Genomic DNA, 22,110 nt, shown 5'->3' with positions numbered 1-22,110 from the left:
AAGGACAGATGCAATAAAGTAAAATTATTAAAAAAACATACAGACATGGGAGTGATAAGCTCTAAATTCAACATAATTGTTCCATTTGGAAGGAAGTGAGAGGAATGGAATTGGAGAGTAGTATATATGGAAAACCAACATATCTGAAATATTTTATTTCTTAAAAATATCCTCTGCAAACTTGGCCAAAGCCTTATTTGCTAAAGCTGGGTGGAAGGCACCTATCTGTTCATTAGGTAATTTTCCACACTCTTTAGGATCATGGAAGCATTTTGTTGTATTTTTAAAAAGAACTTAATCTTTCTAAAAATAAGTAATCTTATTAATACAGTAGGGTCAATAATGGTTAACTAATTATGTGCCCCAGAGTTACATGGAGTAGAAACTTTTGGGAAGTGATAACAGATTCTCTAGTAAGCCTACCTAATTTCCCCCAAAAGGAAAATTGTGTTTCACCCCTATCTATCTTCAAAACAATACACTTCTTCCATGTTCATCATCATCAACCATGTCAGCCTCTTGAGGCCCATTCCTGAATGAATGGGCTTCAAAACACTCTCAAGCATTTCCCAAAACACTGTCTATCACCACCAGCCTTCCTCTGTCTACTAAGGCAAATCCATCTCTGTGATGTGCAGACTGTCTGCCTCAGCATTTACGCGAGTTTCTCATTTAGTCTTGAAATCTAGCCTAGTACTTTGGCTTCATTTCACCTATTTTTGACTTTCTTTATTGGTTACTGATGGCGTTTGTTTACAGCCCGTGCTGTGTGTTTTCACAGTTCTCATCACTCTGCTGTAATGTTCATCTAGTTTATTAATCTTGGACCAGCTGCAGTATAGGGAGCTTCTTTTCATCCTCAGGCATTATAGTCCTCCCTCACCCCTGAGCACTTGCACATGGCTCTGTTGTGGTGTGGAATACACTTTGCCCCAACCCTTACTTTTCCTGCTGGCTTCCCAGTCCCTTAAACCCTTCCTACTAGTTCCTCAAGACTGGCACCCCCTACTGGCCCTGCTATTCATTCTATTCAACACATAATCTCATAATCATTCTCATACACCAAATTTAAACTCTATTTAGCTGTGGAATGTGGCTGTATCATTCATCTCACACCAACTTTCAAGAATACAGCCTGGCATATAGTAGACATTCAATAAATATTTCATGAATAAATGAAGTAAATCAAGTAGACCCAGGAAATCATTACTTTTTGGGTGAGGGGTATAGTTTGTAGCTCAAAGTTACTACCAGTTTGCTTGGCAACTCACCGTATAGATCCATCAACCAAGTATTTACTTAATTTTCTGCCAGACTTTCTTTTTTAAAAAAATTAGCATATCTGGGCTCAAAAATTCTATATCGATATATCATACTATGTAAAGGTTAAGTTTTTTTAGTTGTTTTAACATCCTTCTTTCAAGTCTAATGTCTTTAAATCTAAAAGACTTGAAATAACATTTCTTTACCTTCTTTCATCCAGGTAAAAATAATACAGAAAGTGTTTTCATTTCCACAGCACAATGAAGGGAAAAATAATTGAGCCTGGAGAGAAAATGTAAAAGAGAAATAAAAGCACTCGTAGAAGGCAAATCAGACACAGTTCACATGCACACTCTAGCATTTGTGTATCAGAGATGATCATGGATTATTGCCCCCATTCTATTAGACTTTTGGAGACTTTGCCTTTGCTAAACCTCAAACAAGAGCATGAAAATGTGCGTGCAGGAAAGGAATTTTTACTAATGAAGCTTGTATGGTAAGTCCTCCTGCCAGTTTAAATGATCCTTTTAGTTTGCTTATGCAGCAGCAGCTGAGAACAATACTTCTTTCAGATTATCACAAGACTTAATGGTATGTGATCCAAAGGCAAGTAGAATTAGTTACAGCAAAGGAAAAGCAACAAACAAGAATATAAGCCAGGGAGTTCCTGTCATGGCGCAGTGGTTAATGAATCCCACTAGGAATCATGAGATTGAGGGTTCAATCTCTGGCCTTGCTCAGTGGGTTAAGGATCTGGCATTGCCATGAGCTGTGGTGTGGGTCGCAGACGCGGCTCGGATCTGGCGTTGCTGTGGCTCTGGTGTAGGCCAGTGGCTGCAGCTCTGATTAGACCCCTAGCCTGGGAACCTCCATATGCTGCAGGAGCGGCTCAAGAAAAAAGACAAAAAAAAAAAAAGAATATAAGCCAGTTCTAATCTATTAAAATTCTACCAATTTATGAATATTTTATAGGCTATATATGTATTTTTTAGACTAGACTATATATGTATTGTGTCTAGATACATGTCAATTTCATATAATTTATATAATATATGACCATACATTTAAATTAATGTATGTCATGTATTTTACTCTTAGAGTATATGCTGGTTTTTCCCTGGGAAACTTTTCTTGACATTTGTATAATAAATTTGTTTTTAGATGTTTTTTGGAAAATTAAAAAATAAATTTGTTAGCTGAAGATAGGAAATCTCCAAGGGTTCCAAGTTTTAGTCTTACAAAAGGTTTAAAATGTTATAAGTAAAGCAGATAGCTTTTTTCCCAAACAAGCATTAGGAGACTCTCTGACAATGCACATCAGAGCAGGCCAACTATGTTCCAATACACTTATTCCTGGTTTAAGCACTGTTAATCCTTTACATCTTTCTTCTGAAGAGCTTTAAATTATACATTTAAGCAGGGTTTATTACTATGAATTTCAGGTAGATAAATTAATATTTATATATTCTAAATATCTCCGCTAATGCAGTTTGTTTGTGCGTGTAGCTCATGGTAGAATAGTGGGCACAGAATATTGAAATATTGTTTTTTAAACTAGACTTAAGCAGAGTGTACCAGGCAAATATCTTTGGTGTGTCCCCTCCCTCCCCTTTTTTGTGAAATCAATGCACTGATCTCAAAAAAACATTGTTCAGTGTCTGACTCTAACTGGCTACAGATAGAATTTTGGGTCATGGCAGCTAATATAATTTGTAGGCCTAAATGTTTAAAAACTATAAATCACATCTGTTTCCCCAGCACTGCCCTCATCCACCTTCCCAAAGATCATGCCCTTCTTTTTTATCATAAAAAGCCAGCCAGTATGTCTTCCCCCTCAAACACACGTTTTAAACTTGCAACGTTATGACCGGTTTCTGGGGTTGTCTTACATATCATCCTCTAAAGATAACTGGAAGACCTACTTTCTTTTAAGGTCTCTGTAGGGCTATCTTGAAACTGTATGACTTTTTAAGAGTCAAAGGTAGAACGATAAAGTGAACGCAAAGTTAGTATCCCAAGTGATAAACCCGACAGCTCTTTGATTGAAACCGCTGTTTCACATTTCCTAGCTGTGGGCTGTTCTGTGAGTTTCTTAAACTCTGTGTCTCTGTTTCTATATAAACAGCATGGTAATAATAATACTACTTTTGGCTTCAGATTATTGAGATGATTCAATAAAAAATTATACAGGCTTTTAGCAGTGTCTGGCATAGCATAAGAGCTCTCTCTCTAGTATTGGCTGAGCATGTTAAGGTAATAGAACTTGACATAGAGCAAAACCACCAAATACCACCTTATATTCATCTAGTAGGTTCCTGTTAACAGCTTTGCTCTAACCTGACTGCAGTTGAGCTCTCTGAGGTTTTGCAAGCAAAATGAAGTCACAATATTTCATTTGTCAGGTTTCTTAGTTGCCAGAAAAAAAATTAATAAAAAATAGACTCGGGCTGATAGAAGCAAGATGGGAGTTTATTTTAAGGATGTTGGGAAACTCACATAGAATCACTGGGGAAGGTCTGAAGAAGCAGGCTCAGAATGAAGGGGTGCTAGGCAGGTGGGATCCAGGCCTACACAAGCCTGCAGGAGTCCTGGCAAGAGCAGCCTGACATTAACCTCTGCACTGCTTCCCAGTACCAGGTCACTGCCCTGGATTCTGGGCAATGGCCCCACTGACCTGGAAATGGGCTGATGCTGACACCACTGCTGCTGCCAGCAAGACTGTCTGGGTTCATTACTTTTTATGGCTTTATTAAACTCTTATTGCAAGTTCCACTCTTCTTCAGGGATACCAGACCACCAAGGAATGTCTCTGGTCATAAAATGCACAAGCTACTCAACTGTTCCTACACGGCCTGAACCTTCAGCAGCTCCTGTGACGAGCAGTGACCGGCCAGCTGCACTTCCAAGGAGTCTTGGCATTCCTGGATTACTTGAAAATGCCATTCAAGAGAGAGGAAAATAGTTGAAACATTTTGATCTTTGAAAGTCAGTTCTAATTGTGGGTTCTGTTTTGAGAGAGGGACCTAATAATAAGCAATTTTATGGAAAACCCAAGTAAGCCTAGAAAGAGTCTTGGGATCTAACAGAGACTTGATTTTTCTGCATTTCATGGTAACCCTTTATAAAACTATATTTAACCAGGCTTCCAAAAAATATGCTTCTGTTGCAATGAGTAATTTTTTTTCTTAACTTCTCTATTTAGAGAGTGACAGGCATCACCTAGTTGCTATGTTGAGTTCTACAATTCCAGCAACTGTCACTGGCTTTCTTTATTGAAAATAATCAATGGCTTTGACAGATAGAAAGGGGAAGATATAGTGGTATATTCTGATGCATCCTGACAGCATATTTCTGAGTGACTGTCCCTGTGAGTTACTGCTCTTTTTTTTTTTTTTTCCTACCCAAGACCCCAGAGAAAGTTCTTAAGGTCTTTAATACTGAAATGCTCCAAACCTAAAGGACAATGGATACCTAGAACTTTCTTGCTTTTCATACACTGATAAATTTTTAAATTTTTCTTCATTTTAACCTTATATAATTTCAATAGAGTTTTAAAATTTGGAATACTTCATTCAGACTTGGGTACATGCTTCTTTGGAAATAAGAAAATGCTTGAATTGGAAAGTTTGTCACAGCCACACTTTATTCTTGGTTCTCTTATGTGATTCCAAGTGATTTTAAAACTGTGTTAATAGAGATTATAAATTATCAGAATTCTCTGACCATGATAGACAGTTAAAGGACAAAGAGCATATTCACAATAATTCATTCCATATACCCAGAATTTCCAACATTTTTGCTGTCTAAATAAGTACAAACATTACTTACCAGAACCTGCTGTTAGAGAAAAGCCTTTTCTTTAGATAAGAGTCACATTTGCATCATGTCCATACTTAAGATGCACTCTCTCCTCACAGCAAAAAAATAGTTTGTTGTGCTAAAAAATTTGAAATATCATTTTTTAAGAGGTAATTAAAATGTATAGCTAATGGGCCTCCTGGGACTTTAAGCCAAAGCCACAAGCAGTTATTCAGATTACTCCCTTGGCTCAAGAATTTGCCAATCTAGGGCAAAGAGCCTGAAATGGGATCCATGGGCAGGGAGGACTTCAAGGACTATGACTATCCTCCAAGTTGGGTTAGCTTGGATCCTTGATGGGATTCCTCAAGACATTGCAAGAACACCTGCTTCTTTGAGCTGTGATCATGGATGCAAGTCAATACAATACAAAACAAAACAAGAGGAGTGGCTTCCCAAGACCATGGTCATCACTTCTAGCCTTTGCAAGGGGTTCATTGCCCAGTTGGGTTGACATAGTACCTCCATCTCCTTGCTTAACACCTCCTGACAACTTGCCTGACATCTCAAAGAGTTTCTTAAAGTATTCTTAAACCTTTGGCATCCCTTCCTGCCCTGGGCCTCATGAATAAAACATTTATCCAGTCAGCGGCTTTGGTAGAAAGGAAAAGCCAAGTTCTATCCATCAACGTCAAGGGCTGAATTACCCAGTGATTGCAGATCCTTTAATAACTCTGCTTCTTTATGACGATGTTGGTAAACAGCCAGCACCTGGGTTTTTCGGTAAGCCTTCCTTTTCTAGCTGGGTAATATGCCTCCAGTATGTGAAGACAATGAGTGGCCCTGGTGATCCCATTTGGCTTGTATTTCTGTTTGCAATCTGTTTTAGTTCCCTAAGGATCCCATAACAAGGTACTAAAAACTGAGTAGCCTAACAACAGAAATGTATTATCTGACAGTTTGGGAGGCTAAAAATCTGAGATCAAGATATCAGTAGGGTTGGCTCCTTCTGAGGGCTATGAAGGAGAGTCTATTTCATGTCTCTCACTTGCCTTTTGGAGGTTTGTCAATAATCTTTGCCTTTCCTTGGCTTATAGGAGCATCACCCCATCTCTGCCTTCACCTTCATGTGGCATTCTTGGGTTCATGCCTTCCAAATACCCCTTCTTATAAGGTCAACAGTCATACTGGGCTAGGGACCAATGTACTCCAGTGCTACTACAACCAACTGTATCTACAATGATCTAATTTCTAAATAAAGTCAAATCCTGAGGTACTGGGAGCCAGGGCTTCAACATACAAATTTGAGGAAGACACAAATTCAACCTATAACACAATCTTTACACCTTTTCCAAAATCTTTTCAATACACATTTCTTCTTCGTATTGGTTGCATGAAGATCAACCAGACCTACTTAGAAAAGACTGATAATGATTTGTTTTCCTTAAATAGGCCAAATAAATTCTGAGCTTCACATACAATCTGATTCACTTACCATAAGAATCAATTTACTATTATGCTGTTTTGTGAGGCTAATGAGTAAAGCAATTTCAGTAGAAAGTAAAGTCAATGCTGTGGGCATTTTATGAGTAGGTTATTCTCGATCACTCTAAATGGAGAATAAGGAACAGAAAGTGAAAGAAAAGTTTCTCATGCTCTCTTTCTAAACTCCATATTTAAATATGTAATTTATTCTCAGGTTTCTACAGAAGAATTACATAAAACTGAAAAATGTTCAGGATTAAGGTTGGAGTGGTGAAAGGGGCAGCACTAACTTATTAAATGAAGAATCAGAGCATCCATACAAATATTAATAATCTCAGATTATTTTACTAGCTAGTAAGCCAAGAAAGTATTATATGTTTCAGATTTCCTTAAGCACCAGGTCCCTCATAAATACTCAGAAACATACAAAAAGAGAAGACATCCTCAATGAGCACAAAGAATCCAACTTAATCCTAAAGAATAAAGTTGATTCATAGTGAAGATAATTTCACTCAATATGTTCTAATTTTATATTATCTCTGAAAAAAATTTCATCGTCTATCTAGACTAAAAACATACTTCTGGTAGCCTCTTCTATGATATTAATCTTAGCATATATGAAGACTTCTTTTGGACACACCCACGGATTGTGGAAATTCCTGGGCCAAGAATTGAACACGCATCGCAGTACTGACAACACTGGATCCTTAACCTGCTGCACCACAAGGTAACTCCTAGAATTTTTTCCAACATATCCACAAAGTAAATGTATGTGGTGAATATATCGCTACAAATTTGAGATGCTTTATCATTTATACAGATGGAAAGACAGTATAATTTCAGTCCAGTAAAAAAAAAAAATGAATCTGATTGAGGGGAAAAATCCTTAGCCTTGCATGGACAAAAATAACTGATACAGATTTCATTTTTCTTGGAGTATGTTGCCTCAGTTTGTATGTCACCAAGAGCCATCTCTTTATTTAAACATTTCAGTTCTCAGGAATGAGAGCATACTCTCTCTTCTGCCCTTCTTCTCTTTCACACACGCAGAGCCATAGGCTTTTCCTATAAAGAATAACCAAATCCAAACAAAGTGCTTTGACTAATCTTCTCTTCCATCATTTTTTTCTAATCCCAACAAAGCTACTAGGGAACTAAAACTCTTCCACAACTTAGTTCCTTTCTATATCTGTCTGCCCTGGACCCTTTTAATGAAACATGCTAAGATTATGTATGATTATTAACTCTGCCTTGAAGACCCATCAATGGACATCAGTTTGTAAACATCACTAGAGTCATTTCCAAGTACTTGGCACCCCCTCTCACCCACAGTACTCTCAGTGTACGTACTGAGAGAAAACGGGTTTTTTTTTTTTTGGTTGTTTTTGTTATATTTTCTTAGGAAGCAAAGAATCATCTCCTTAAATAACATTTAGTTTTAGTTTCACAAATTACTCTTTCAAGTATATTTGATTAACTCTCTCCATGGAAAATCATATTTGAAATAGACAATAGTATATACCTAAATACAAAAGATATGTATGGCTATTAAAAACATATAAAAAAATATAGAGGGAAGTACAACCAGTACAACCCAGCTACTGCTTGCAAAAATGCCCCTTCCTTTCTTTTTGCATGTTTGGCAGTTAGATTCAAATTATGCATCTAGAAGCCAAAAAGAACAATGACAAAGAATAGTCTTCACAGAAGGCTCAGGGACTATTTTGCTCCCTTGGAGTTTCATTTCGACTTTTCTCATAAGTTGGGAACTTACTCAGAAGACCTTCCAGTTTGCACTGTCTCAACACTGTGACATTTTTATGTGCCTGTTTTAATGCATCATTAATTTCATTACCACTTGATTTCCTCAGGAAGCAACAGTTGCAGCCCAGTTCTCAGAGAGTCCTACTGAAAATAAAATGTAATTGTCTGAGCCCTATTTTCCAAGAGTTGCTCTCATTATTGGTCTACAGGAGATTGATGCAATGAGGATTTTGCTAAGTCTTATTACCAGTCCAACTACATATTGTTTCCCCTTCTCCAAGATCTGGACCAGGGTCTCTAGAGATCACAGAGGGTTCTAAATATAGGCCATTAGTCAGTGTTAATGTGAGCTGTGGCCTGTTGTATGTGCCAAGAGGGAAAGGAGTACTCCATTACAAGTGCTTGAAAATTCTCAGAGAACAGCACAGTAGGAAGTGTGAACCCCTCCCAGGTTCAAAGGCCCAGCTGTCTTGAACTTGGAAGATGTATTCACCAAGTTGGCCCTCAAAGCTTTGCTCAGAGAATAGGAAGTGCAAGCAGATACCCACCTTCCTAGAGAGGTTTCTATAGGTCTAAATTGAGAAGAAATTTTGCAGATAAACATGGTAACAAACATGGTCCCAGAGAAGCCTCCCAAGCTCATTGTTAACCCCAATCAGATGGAGCATGTCAGGTCCCTGAAACATAAGTATCTTTAGTAAAAGCAACATGCACTCTTTTCAACATTTCCCCAGCTTCACCCTGAGGCCACAGGGAATAGGTCTCCTGCCACAGCAGAGAAAATGTAATATGGATTGGAAGAGAGCCCAGATGCAAGGGAAGGAAAGTACTCTGATGAACTGGGATAGTGACTAAGGGCAAGGACTGACCCTCTTGGTCACCCTCATCTCACTGTATCCTTCAAATTTCTGGACATGAGGAGGCGCTGCAGAAAAGCCTAGTTCTTTCCCCCTCAGGGGCTTTGTTCATATTGTTTCTGGAAGCCAAAATACTCTTTTTCTAGCTTTCCCCAAGGCTAGTTCTTTCTCATGTATCAGATTTCAGCTCAAATGCCAGCTCCTTAAATGGGCCTTTCCTCACTTTCCCATTGTACAACTTGTCTCTACTACTGCTTTTCCCAGCAACCCTTCTCTTACCTTTGGTGTGATGTTCTCATATCTTCTGCTTATTTATAATCTGCTTCTACACTGGAAAAAATGCCCCTGAGCACTCACTGTGTCTTGATATTACTGGCACAATTCTTGGCATGTAATAGATGCCCAAGAAATGCTGCCTGAATGAATTGTGTTCTTGAGCAGCACTGTCCGAGAGAACTTTCTGGAATGATGTCAATGATCTCTATGTTGTTTTTTCCAATATAGTGCCTTCTACCTACATGTGGCTATTGAGCACTTGACATGCGGCTAGTAGAAAAGAAGAAATAAATCTTAAATTTAACTTAATTAGCTTCAATTTAAATAGCTATTGGCTGCCATATTGGAGAATGCAGTTTTCGGCAACCCTCTCAATCTATCAAAAGTTACAACAGCTAATGCAAAGGACTAAAGTGACCCAAAGAAAAGAAGTGATGCTGAGCTTGAGTTTGGCATTTTTGTGAGCTACTCAATCAAGCCTATGCTGCTTGGAAATTACCATTATTAACTTCAATGATGCCTTTTCTGGATATTGAATATTATATATGTTATGAAAACAGATAATCTGTATCAAATTTCCAATCGCTTCAGTTAATATTTCTCTAATTCACTTTTTTGATGACTTCTGCATATATAACAACTCAAATAGCTTTAAAAACAATAAGATAGTCAATAACTTAAACTAATGTCCAAGGATCTATTTAACCAAAATAACAAAATGAACCAGAATAGGTGACTTGACTCAGTGGGCTGTGGCCTCTGAGGGCAGAGACTCTGTCTACTAGTTCTATGGTATCTTTATCTCCAGGACCCAGACAACACTGGCACGGAGAAGGCACTCAGAAATATTTTTGAAGGCACAAATAGATTACATGGAGTCATTCTGTTCAATTACTCATTTATTTTTTTCATTTTCTTGTTCTTTAATTCATTGTATTTATTTTCTCAACTGAAACTAAAAAAGGATAGATGGGGAAGGGTAGGTTGTAGAATAAAAAGGCCTTCCTTTTTCCCACATATTCAAGTTTCCCAGATAGAGTGTCCGAAATGAGAGGTCAGTATCAAAAGACTCAGAGCGCAGGCCAAGGGGAGGTCCAGGTTTTCATCATGTCAAAGCACCAAAGGGGGCTGGAACAAGTACACAACATATCTGACCGGCCAGGGTTACTTTTGCTCTGCTACCAGCAACAATAGCCAACTGGTTGGCTCCAAAGCCATGTTCTCCAAACAATACCAAAAAAAAAACACAAAAAAACCCAGAATGTAATTGGCAAATAAGAAACCCAGCATGCTCTTTCTTCATAACCCTGTTCTGAATTCAGTCACACTTGAGGCTTGCAGTTCTCTCTCAAAAGACACAGATCACACCACCTCCTCTCACTTCTGGAGCAATTACGTGACTTTTCTCTTTCCTTTAGCTTCCTAGCTTGCAAATGGATCCAGACATAGACTGTTCTAATTTGAAACCGTCAGCTCCAGCACACAATTTCCATAAGAATTACCAATCATCCTTTTTGTTTCTTTATTCCTCCTCCCCAGCTTTTTCTTCTCCCCTCCCCCACCACCTCCCACTGATATAGTGAATCACAGTCAGAATTTCCTCTTTTTGATGTAGTTAGAAAAATAGTCCCATTGCCTCAATATTGACAGCAGCTGCAGCTGGACTGCCCCAGGCCAGAAATCCTTTGTCTGAAACAAACAAACAAAAATTCTGCCTTTTACCATCTCCCCACTGAAGCCTGTCGCCGCCTCTCAACTGGAAATGTAACCCACGGGCATTTACATCATGAGGTTTGTTTTTATAAGTTATAGCAAAAGGCAAAAATGAGTATGGTTTTCTGGCTACAGGGCAGATTTCCCAGTGCCTAATTTGTTAGGGATGACATTTCTGTTAATGCCCTTTTGTTAAAACTGCATGTTCATATTTTAATTTCACTGTAATATCACATCATGACGCTTAATAAGAGAACAGGCCATCATGAACTGTTACTGAAAAAATATTATGGAATTTTATCTGAGTTGTTTACTGACTCTTGATCAGAGTTTCAGAATAGTTTCACTGAGACCATGTTATCCAAAAAAAAGAAAGACAGAAAAAGGAACACATGTAGACTCAGAGAAGGAACTCCAGAAAAAGAGGGAATAACAATATATTCGTTCTTCATTCTGCAATTTATCATCTTTTCCATTACACATTGCATTATTTTTCTTTAAATGGGTTTGATAGGAAATCTTTTCTTCGACTGGGTCACATATTATTATGAACAAACCAGCTTAGAAACCTGCTGTGCCTGAGAAGCGTGTTTGGCAAAATAGATATTAACACTGAGTCTCTCTTTCTGAAAAATAAACTTTCAAAAAGCACAAAGTAAGGTCTGATCCATTCTGTTCAATAGTCATGATGGGGTGTCAGAGCATTTGTGATACCTGTTGGGGTTCAGGGTAGGCTGCCCCAAAATGTGACTCAGTGGCATATTGATTATTTTGAATTAAAGTTACTTAAGGAGTTCCTGTCGTGGCGCAGTGGTTGACGAATCCGACTAGGAACCATGAGGTTGTGGGTTCGGTCCCTGCCCTTGCTCAGTGGGTTGGCGATCTGGCGTTGCCGTGAGCTGTGGTGTGGGTTGCAGACGCGGCTCGGGTCCCGCGTTGCTGTGGCTCTGGCGTGGGCCGGTGGCTGCAGCTCCGATTCGACCCCTGGCCTGGGAACCTCCGTGTGCCGCGGGAGTGGCCCAAGAAATAGCAACAACAACAACAACAAAAAGACAAAAGACAAAAATAAAAAAATAAAATAAAAATTAAAATTAAAATAAAGTTACTTAAGAAACAGCCAGCATAAGAGGGACAGTCTAACCCTCCTTTCTGATTCCCTCTAAGCAGGAAATAAATCTCTCATGGGAAAGTTGCACTCCCTGCATCTGGAGGCAAAAAAGGACACTGTTATCTCCAGAGACTGGGAATTTGAGAGACCTATATGAACAAACCTTGTTACTTCTTTAATTTACTACCCCAAACTAAAATTCTGGATTCTAAATGGGCATCTAAAACCTGAGTTCCTTTGTCCTGTTCATTCCTCTTAAATTTATTCTTTCTTTGTCTAAAAAGTATAAAAGCTGCCTGTGTTGGCCACTTCTTTGGCCTAATTTCTATGAGATCTCTGTGTGTGTGATTAAAGTTTGTTTCTTCTTCACCTTTTAATTGGTTATTACGGTTAAGCCAAAAGAATACAGCAGGGGTAGAGGGGGAAATTTCCCATTCCCCAACACACTACATCCAGGCAAATAGTAATTTCACACGTGGCAAGATGATACTGAAGATCACACACAGAAATTCTTTGCTTGTTTTTATGGTTAATCATAAACAGAAGAAAAAGATAAAACATGCCAGCTTTTAGCTATATATGAGGCACTCATTTACAGAACACAGTATGTATAAGAAACTCACATCTTCACACTCTGATTTTAGAGAAAGCAACATGGGCATCATAAGAAAATGCGGCAACGAACAGAACTCCATCTCATAATGTAAGGACCATGGACCTCTCCTCGGAATTTCACCACAGGAATTTACAAACCCTTCAGAAGCGTTTAAGTTACAAAGGAGAGAGCAATTCTTTGCATAGAAGGAGGTGGTTCTCTCTCTCCAATTCTCTGACCCAGCAAAAATTACTGCCAACTATCTGCCCAGCTGAGGGATATTGATTCTCCTGTTGCCATGGCAACACATTAGTTGTCAGGTCTCTGTGTCTCCTATACTCAATGCCTAATCTGTTCCTCCTGGCTTTTGGATTTTGACACTTTCTAAGCCTTAATTAGTTTATTTGATGGGACCCACACATTTTATTTTTGTACTAAGTAGCTATTGAAAACACAGTCATCCAGAGAACAGATCACAGGGGTAAAAATTGGTGTGCTGTCAGGCCGACCAGAAATGACAAAGAGCGAGAGTAAAGTGGGAGGCACAGGCTCTGCTTGCTGCTCCTCAGATATTGGGCAAAATCAAAACAGTTTTTGCCATCTGTCACATAGCACAGTGTGAAAATAATGGAGCTGTTCGTTTTGACGTTTGAAGAACATTCTGCCACGGTGATTAGATCACAATAAAATTACCTAGTCACTAAAGGTTTGGATCAATGCTTTTTAATATTTTTTCTTCTCAGACAATCTTGGTCTTAACTTTTTTTTCAGTAGGAATGTCTGCTAAGTGATTCACTTAGAGATATAATATATCACACAGGTAAAGCATTTAGGATGGGAGACTCAATGCAGCTGCTAACTTAATTAAGTTTAGAAAGTTAATAACAAAAGAAAGCAAGGAAAAAAGTTTCATAAAGGACAACTGTCCATAACAAAGAGTTGCTCTAGAGCAGAAATTCTCCAAGTGTGGCCCACAGAAGTCTTGGGGTTGGGGGTGGGGAGCTGGGGTCCAAAGAGACTTCTAAGGAAATGATAAAATATGAGGTTTTATGTAAAATCTAGATCTTCTTGAAAATTTTTATTTGTGAGCCTAAAAGATTTCCAATACATAAAGGTTTTTTCTGATAAGATGAATGGTGATATTACGAATGTTGTTTTGTAATACTGTTCACTGAAATATGTCAAAATTTGGAAGGAAGTTCTATACCAACATTTTCCAAATAATCAGTGGATGATGTTCAAAATCTTTCGTGAGTAAAAGATTCACTCAAAGTGAAAGAAAGATTAACAGATTTTAATGTAACAAAATATAAAATACTAATCACTATGGTTTTAGATGTTATTTTGCAACTAGCTTTGAAAAAAAACACTACTTGTCAGGTTTGGGTATATTATCAAAGAAGAAGACCTATGGTTATCTAAAAGAGGACACTGAAACATTCATCTATTTTATAGCCACACACATCCGTGTGAGGCCAGATTTTCTTTACCCCAAACATAGCACAATACATGGAATGTTGCAGCAGGTAAGAGACTCCATCAGCCTTCTGTGAACCCATACATTTAAAACGTTTGCAAAACTGTGAAACAATGCACAATGCCACTCTTCTCACTAATTTCTTTTTGTTTCAAAAAATATAGCTATTGTTCATAAAAACATCTGTTACCACATAATGGGTTTATCATTATTTTTAAATCGGTAAACATATACATTTAAATTATTTTACTTTTAATTTATAATATAGTAAATATGTAAACAAAGCCCTGTGGAATCCTCAGTCATTTATAAGTGTAATAGATCTGAGACCATGAAATTTGAGGACCATTTTCTCATAGAGGGCCAATGCAGGAAATACCCAAGGTATCAAGACCAAAAAATCAAGTATCTGTAGGCACACAGGATAGGTTTTTAAAAATTCAGTCCACCATCTAGAAGACAATCAAACAACTATTTCACGACCAGGATCTAACCTCTTATCTGCAAAGAATAGATCACAAAATAACTGAGCAGAGGAAAGGCAACCCAAGTTTAGCCTCAGTACATAGTTCTATTTTCATGAATAAGACTCCTTTTCTTTTTTTATTTTACAAGATTTTTGACTTATAAATATTTCTACACTACACTAAATAAACAACTTGCTATTCCACATTAACATAGGCAAGATGCTTTGCAATCACCAGAGTCTAACACCAAATATTATTCATAAAAGCAGAAAACAGGAGAAGAAGGGATGTTTCATCTTTTAACAAATACCATTCCCAACAACTATAATAAAAGATTATAGTAACATTCTGCTGCTGGTAGGTCTTATGTTATTAAAAATTTTTACAAATCCTATATACTAATGCATGACTAATTGTACATTAGGGAATATGATACCATGTTTTCAACAGATTGGCATCTTGGACCAAAGTCACAATTCCAGACCCTAAGATTAAGACCCAGATCACACTAACAGAGAACTTTTGAGAAGTAATACATCTTGCAACACATAGTAGAATCCAATGATTCAAACCTCCAAAAGAATACAATATTATCCCACAAGCAGAACATTTATCATCCTGGGAATGAGTTAAACCCAGTAGGTCAAAATAAGAATTCTGTTCTTTATGTGCATTTTTCAGAATAAATCAAATAGTAACCACTCTTTATCATGAACTATTTTGTAGCCTACATCATCCATTCTTGGGAGGGATGGGTTACTGGTTTATCAATAGTATATGTAAAGAAATATTGTTTATTTACCCAAGTCCATGACCATGCTAGCAGCTGGACCACTGGATCTGCCATCTCATCTTCCTGTCATGGAACTGTGAAATATAATAAAAAAATTATTAATGTCCAGCCTGAAACCCTCCTACTCTTCCCCATACACTGTGCTTCTTTACTTCTGCAATGAAAGGAGCTTCAGAAAGGCAGACATGAGATATGCAGCCATATGCCATTCTCAAGACAATGCCTCCTGGAACTCACCTTTTTAGGGACAAAATTCAGCTTTTCTTTGCCTTCTCTACCCCCCCCCCCCACAGGTTCATTTTCTCTTTCAAAAGCTACAAAAACAGTAATGTTGAATTTATGAGAGTGCTTGGGTCTTGTAGGGATGGAGGTTAAGAATACAAATCAATTTTATCATACCAAATTAAGGCATCTTACATTTCTAAGTTTATTGAACCTAACAATAACAACAGAAGTAACAAAAATCTCTAAGGAATCTCATTTTAACTCCTTTATAAAACACATTTGGTATTTAGTTTCTTATTCCCTGCCACCCAAATTAGCAAAGTGAACTGACCAAATATTTTAAGAATAAACACTGTAAATAACACCAAACCTTAAAAGGAGAATCTCCAAACATTACTTCTTAGCCTGATTATCATCATGGCATGGGGTGGTGTGGCCCTAAATCCCTTGCGACATTTCACCAGCCCACCTGACTTCTCCAGCCAACTCACCACATCCAAATTCAACAAAAGCAGTATCCTGTTTTCCATATAGGGACCGGTGTCCTAACCCCAGAGAACTGAGGAGTTGATAGCATGACCCCATGAGCCTCTTAAGTTATCGAGAATAAAATACAATTTGGAGGGTAATGGCAAGGATCTGGTGTTCTATTTCTTCAGGTATTAGCTGAGTGTGGGACCTCCGTGATCAAGCTTTCATTTGAAGCAACAACAGTCTGTTCCATTGTTTTGGCCTCTTTCTTCTGTTTGCCAGCAAAAGTAGCACACATTTTAGATATTACATCATGATCTGGTTTCGTACACTGCATTTACATTAGTTTCTCACAAGATGGAAATTCTTTTAACTCTCTTAAGCTATCTCTTAATGAGACCAGTTCTTTAAATAAAGCAGAGACGACCTTCACCTTCGTTGTCATGGCCAAAATAAGGAAACAAGACACACAGGGCTCTCCTACAGTTTTGTGATTCATGTTGTAGATATACATCTTATGACTTAGTCTGATATCCCTGTTTGGGTCTAAATACAATAAATAAGACAAACTAGCTCTTAAAGAGCAAACTCGGCCTACACTTAATAGTCTCCTTATTACTATCAATTAATTGAGAGGCTAACAATTCTGTTCTGTTTAATAATTAAACCTCATGAACACAACATACTGTCAACAGTTACCCTCTTCACCAAGGAATTATTTTTTTCCAAGGCTTAGGTATTAAGCATCCATGAATAATTTCAAAAAAACAATTTTTATTTTCCAGCAACTAGACAATAGGCTCCTCACAGACTTCAGTAAAAAACAAAAATTAAAAACAAATTATGTTTAATTTATATTTCTTAATATTTCCTCTTAAATTGCATTCCTCTTCATGTTGCCATCAATCTTGCAAAATTATTATTCACAGAAAACAAAATCCCTCCTGGACTCTTTGCTTTACTATTTCCTCACTTCAGGATTTAAAATGTGCAAGGAAATTTACATCAGGGAGGAAAATACAGTTACACCTCTCAGTTTATGGGAGGGACAGTGTTATGTGCTTGCCACAGGGAGATTTCATCATACCCAGAATTTGCATTCAATGTCCTTCTAATAAAGCTAGAAGAATCCCTATTTCTGGAAAAGTTATCATCCTCAATAAGAGGATGGACCATTGCTCTAGCTCACCCTGACAAATGTTACACATCAATATATTCTTTTTGTAGGAGCTACTTATCATTGCTACTTATCTCCAATCTTTATTATTATGGTAAAATACACATAATGTAGAATTATCCATGTTAACCATTTTAAAGTGAACAATCAGTGGCATTAAGTACACTCACAACATTGTGTAACCATTAGTACCACCTAATTCCTAAGTTTCCTATCACCCCTAAAGAAAACACTGTACCCATTGTACTGACAATATTTTAAACCATGGATTAAATGCTTAGTATGAGATCCAAATATCTTCAACTCCACCCATCTCATCCTCACTACATGATCATAGTTGAAAGCATGAGCTCTGAAATCTAATCAACTGTATTTGCGTTCCAGTCCCATCTTGAACAAATCCTAATTTTCTCAGAACTTCATTATCCTCATCTATAAAATAGAAGCAATCATAAAATATCTTACAAGGTTCTGAGGAATAAACTAGAGCATATACAACCCACTTAGTTCAGGATCTGGCAAGAATTAAGGGATCAATATATGCTTCAAATATCTATTTCGTTTTTCATCACATCTTCTGTGGACCAGGCACCATTCTAAATGCTGTATAAATATGAGTTCCCTTAAAATTCTTAACCATCCCGAGAGGTAGTCACTATAACTAACTTTAAATTACAGATGAGGTAACTCAAACATAGACAAGTTAAGTAACTTGCCCAAGATAACGCAGCTCATACAAGGAGGAACCAGGATTCACATCTCCAATGGCCTAGCTGTTAACTACCCTATCATGCTGCCTCTTATTATTACTTCCAATATCATACTCATGCCATAATGCATATGATTAAGTCTTTGCTTACCATTTGTTTTCTACTTCCTGAAGCAATTTAATGCTGTAGAAACTAGAGAAGGCTATATGCCTTCTTCATATAGTATCTTAAAGTGTTTCTTGTGTATTTTGCTGTTACTTTTTTCATTAAATGTGTGCTATTACACAGTAGTCGTTAGAGATATCATTTTGTTTGCTCTTTTGCCTTATCAAATTAGAGCATAATATCACAAGAAAAATTCTATTCCCCCAAATATATTTTATCTTAACACTTTAATTACTAGTCATTATTTTGTATTTTCTCTCTCTTTATATAGAACATTATACCTCCTACATCCTGAGTGGCAGGTTGTGTGTGGCTGCTTAGCTCACATCACATCAAGACTTTCTTTGCATTTAATTCTGGGTACGATAGAGAGATTAGAATTCAAAAGGAAGGCTGGAGCTTTGCCAGGTACAACGTAGTCCTTGTTCTTTAGCTCATTCTGAGGCTAAAGGCACAGTGCAGGAAACAGTCTCAGGCACAGGGTTAAAAAAGAGAGATATTACAGGAAAACAAGTACATTAGCTTCAAAAGTCCACATTCTACAGAGAAAGAATGAGAGGAACCAACATCAATTAAGCACATATACATGCTAGTGTGTGGATGAGGTGCCAGTCAAACAAATACCACTTCTAGGCACTATATACTGTCATCAGAGATCTGCACATCTAAGCAAAGCAGGCCTACTGGAAATCCAGGGCAATATCTTCATTACATTAAAAAAAGCACAGGTTCTGATAAAATAAATTTCCCTTGAGGCACAATTGTTTTTCTTTGTACCTTCAAAATGCTTCATATTTCTTGGAGGTATGTCAAAGTCAATTTCTTTCCTTTTATTCTTCTTTTCTTTAATTAGAAAAGTAATATATGATCCTTGTAAAAAGTGGAAACAAGATAGAAGTATGTAAAGTAAAATAAACTTCCCCTCTTACTGTCCCCAACGTCAGCCCGAGTCCCCAGAGGCAACCATTGCCAACACTTGAGAATAAAAGCTTCAGATTCCTTTCCCATTTTATTTTGTACATATACAAATATTTTTGCACATGTGCAAGTGTATATGGATATACAATACTCAAATACCCCCAAATCTAACTTTTATTTCTGTTAACCATAGGGAAAAAAAGCACACACAAAAAAGGACAAGATGTAACACAGCAGAGTTTGAAGATGTATTGAATTTCCTATTAAAAGCTGCTGACACCCAGAAAATATCACTGAATTGAAAAGAATTACAGAGAAAAGGTGAAAATGAACAGATCTTTTAGCTGAGAACACAAAATGTCTTTCAATAAAGGATGTTATGCATGTCTAACTCCAGACTGTGTCCAATTTAGTTTGATTGGTTAAATAACTGCTCCTCCTCATCAGAATTAGGTCAATAGCACTGCCAGCTTTGAAGATTTATGTTAGGTAATTCTAGGAATAGAAGATTTGTATTGCATGTTTTCATTGCTATTCACATTCTTACTGATTCAATTTGACATTCTCCCAACAGCTTTGCTCATGCACTGTCCCTTTGTTCAAAATATCCTTCCCTCATTTCTCCATCTTTCCTCTTTTTACCTAAATTTATCCATGTTTCAAACAATAGATCATTTTCTGCCACCCCTGGAAAGACTCTTTCATCATTCTGACCCAAGGAGATCTCTTTGCCTTCTGAACCTTACCTGGTGCCATTTGCTACTTTGTGATCAACCCACCATTTTATGTGTTAGTTTGACTTTATCCCTAAATAGATTGTAGTTCTGAGTAAGGGTATCTCAGGCCCTTCCAGGTTACCTGCCCTAATTCACACAGAATGCATTAAAAGAAACCTGGATGAGGAATGTATTTCTATTGCTATGGACCGTGGCCAGATATTGATCAGTGTCATGGTTTAAACCTCTAGTAAGAAATCAGAAAATTTCTCCATGGTTTATAAGTTCTGGATTTTAAGATAAAGAAAGTTAGCATGTTAACAAGGGTTTCTTAGTTTGTGGGTCCCTCCATGGACTCCAGGGGGTATTAAGCCCTCTGAAATGATGAGCAATACAGGGTGTGTATATTCATGAGCACTGAGGGTGGGATGAGCATGAGAAAAAAGTTCATGGCTTTCATCAGATAGGCCACAGAGCCTGTGCCTCAAAAGTGTTAAGAAATATTATTTAGATCACACAGCAGATACATAAATAGACATGTTTAGGAAAGGGTTGACATTTGTGTGGCAGTGTCGCTCTTGGATAATACACAAGGTTCCACCTCTTTCCATAGATGGAGGAGTTTCAACTCTTCCATTTCAACCAGCTGCTCAACTGCTTGATATTAATAACTATCTGCTGTTTTATATTTTTCAGTGAGTTGAAAAATATCTGGTCATGACCATAAACTCCTTTTTGCAATAAGGAGGGCTGTAATGAGAACAGTACCTCAGGCCAGAGAAGGTTTACATAAAAATGAGACCTGCACTTTAATATGATCTCAAACCTCAGGACACCATTCCACATTCAGTTAAATACATGCACACAATACTGCAAAGTCCTCTTGCTATTGGTATGTGCTTATACATAACTGGTATGAATGATCTCTATAATAAAACATGGCTCTGAGAACCCATGTGTAACCTTTCAGTTCCTTAGAAGATATTAGTAAGAATGATTCTAGAGCGCAATACCCATGTCAAAGAGAAGTCTGGTGAGTGGAGCTCATTATTTCTGAAACTTGTCATGCCCCGCAATAGAAAAAACTCATCACTTGCTCTGACTTAAATTAGAACCAGTTTCCCACTGAGTGGTGTGTTGAATTTTAGGCAGAATAACAGATGATGCCTTAGACAATTACATATCCATCTTGGGATGAGAATGAATGCAGCAATATTTAGACATATCTCAATTTCAAATGTTGCCAGTCTCTATTTCCTGGGAATTGGGACATCTGGATTTTAGTCCTGGGCCTGCCATTAATAGGTGTGTGACCTTGGACAAATCAGTTAATCAGATTTTCTTCCTTTGTAAAATGGGGGGAGGTGGGAGAGGGTTGGATTCTATCGCCTCTCAGTCCTTTCCAGCTCCTGCTGTCTAAACCTTATTAAATATTCTGAAGGTAGTGAAGGGATTGGGAGATTTTTTTACTGCAAGAAAAAAAAAAAAGAGGGAAAAAATGTATCTTACATTAAAGACATGAATTTTTGAAAACTCATGCTGGATTATGGATCTGTAAAACGGATCCCATTATTTTGTTAGACATTCAAATAGGCTGTCTTAGATAGTTTACTACTTAATATTCAACTTCAAGTTTTTTAATCTCAGCCTCCTCCTAGAGATAAATGCTGTTGAAACAAATCCCTAAGTATAAAGGAGTCAACATCTAAAAGATGTTTTTAATTTGCTCATTTTGATCATCATATATCAAGTTTTCTGAAGTTTGGTTTATCTAGGACCAAAACTTTCATTCAAGAGTTTCTCTTCTCATTGAACAACGCTTACTATTCACTAATCACATTACAACATAGGACCAGGTTCTGGGAAAAAAGGAGGTGTCAGTGAATTTGGTCTTAAAGAATCGGAATTCTTTTTAACATCTGTAGCTCTGTCACCTTTTACCACTGTCTAAGAAGACAAGAATAATTTATTTCCTTTCAGGAAAGCATTTCAAAGGAAAGCAAAGGGTGTGTACATGTTTCTGACTTGAGAAACATTTTTTTTGCAGAGCTTAGAAGAAGAGGCATGGGACAGGCTCACAAAATATCTGAGCCTCTCTAGATGAAGGAGTTAGAACAATTCTACTGGGGAAT

This window comes from Phacochoerus africanus, chromosome 1 (assembly GCF_016906955.1).
Source record: "Phacochoerus africanus isolate WHEZ1 chromosome 1, ROS_Pafr_v1, whole genome shotgun sequence".
NCBI lineage: Eukaryota > Metazoa > Chordata > Mammalia > Artiodactyla > Suidae > Phacochoerus > Phacochoerus africanus.
The sequence above is the reverse complement of the archived record's forward strand: the minus strand, read 5'-3'. Positions refer to the sequence as shown.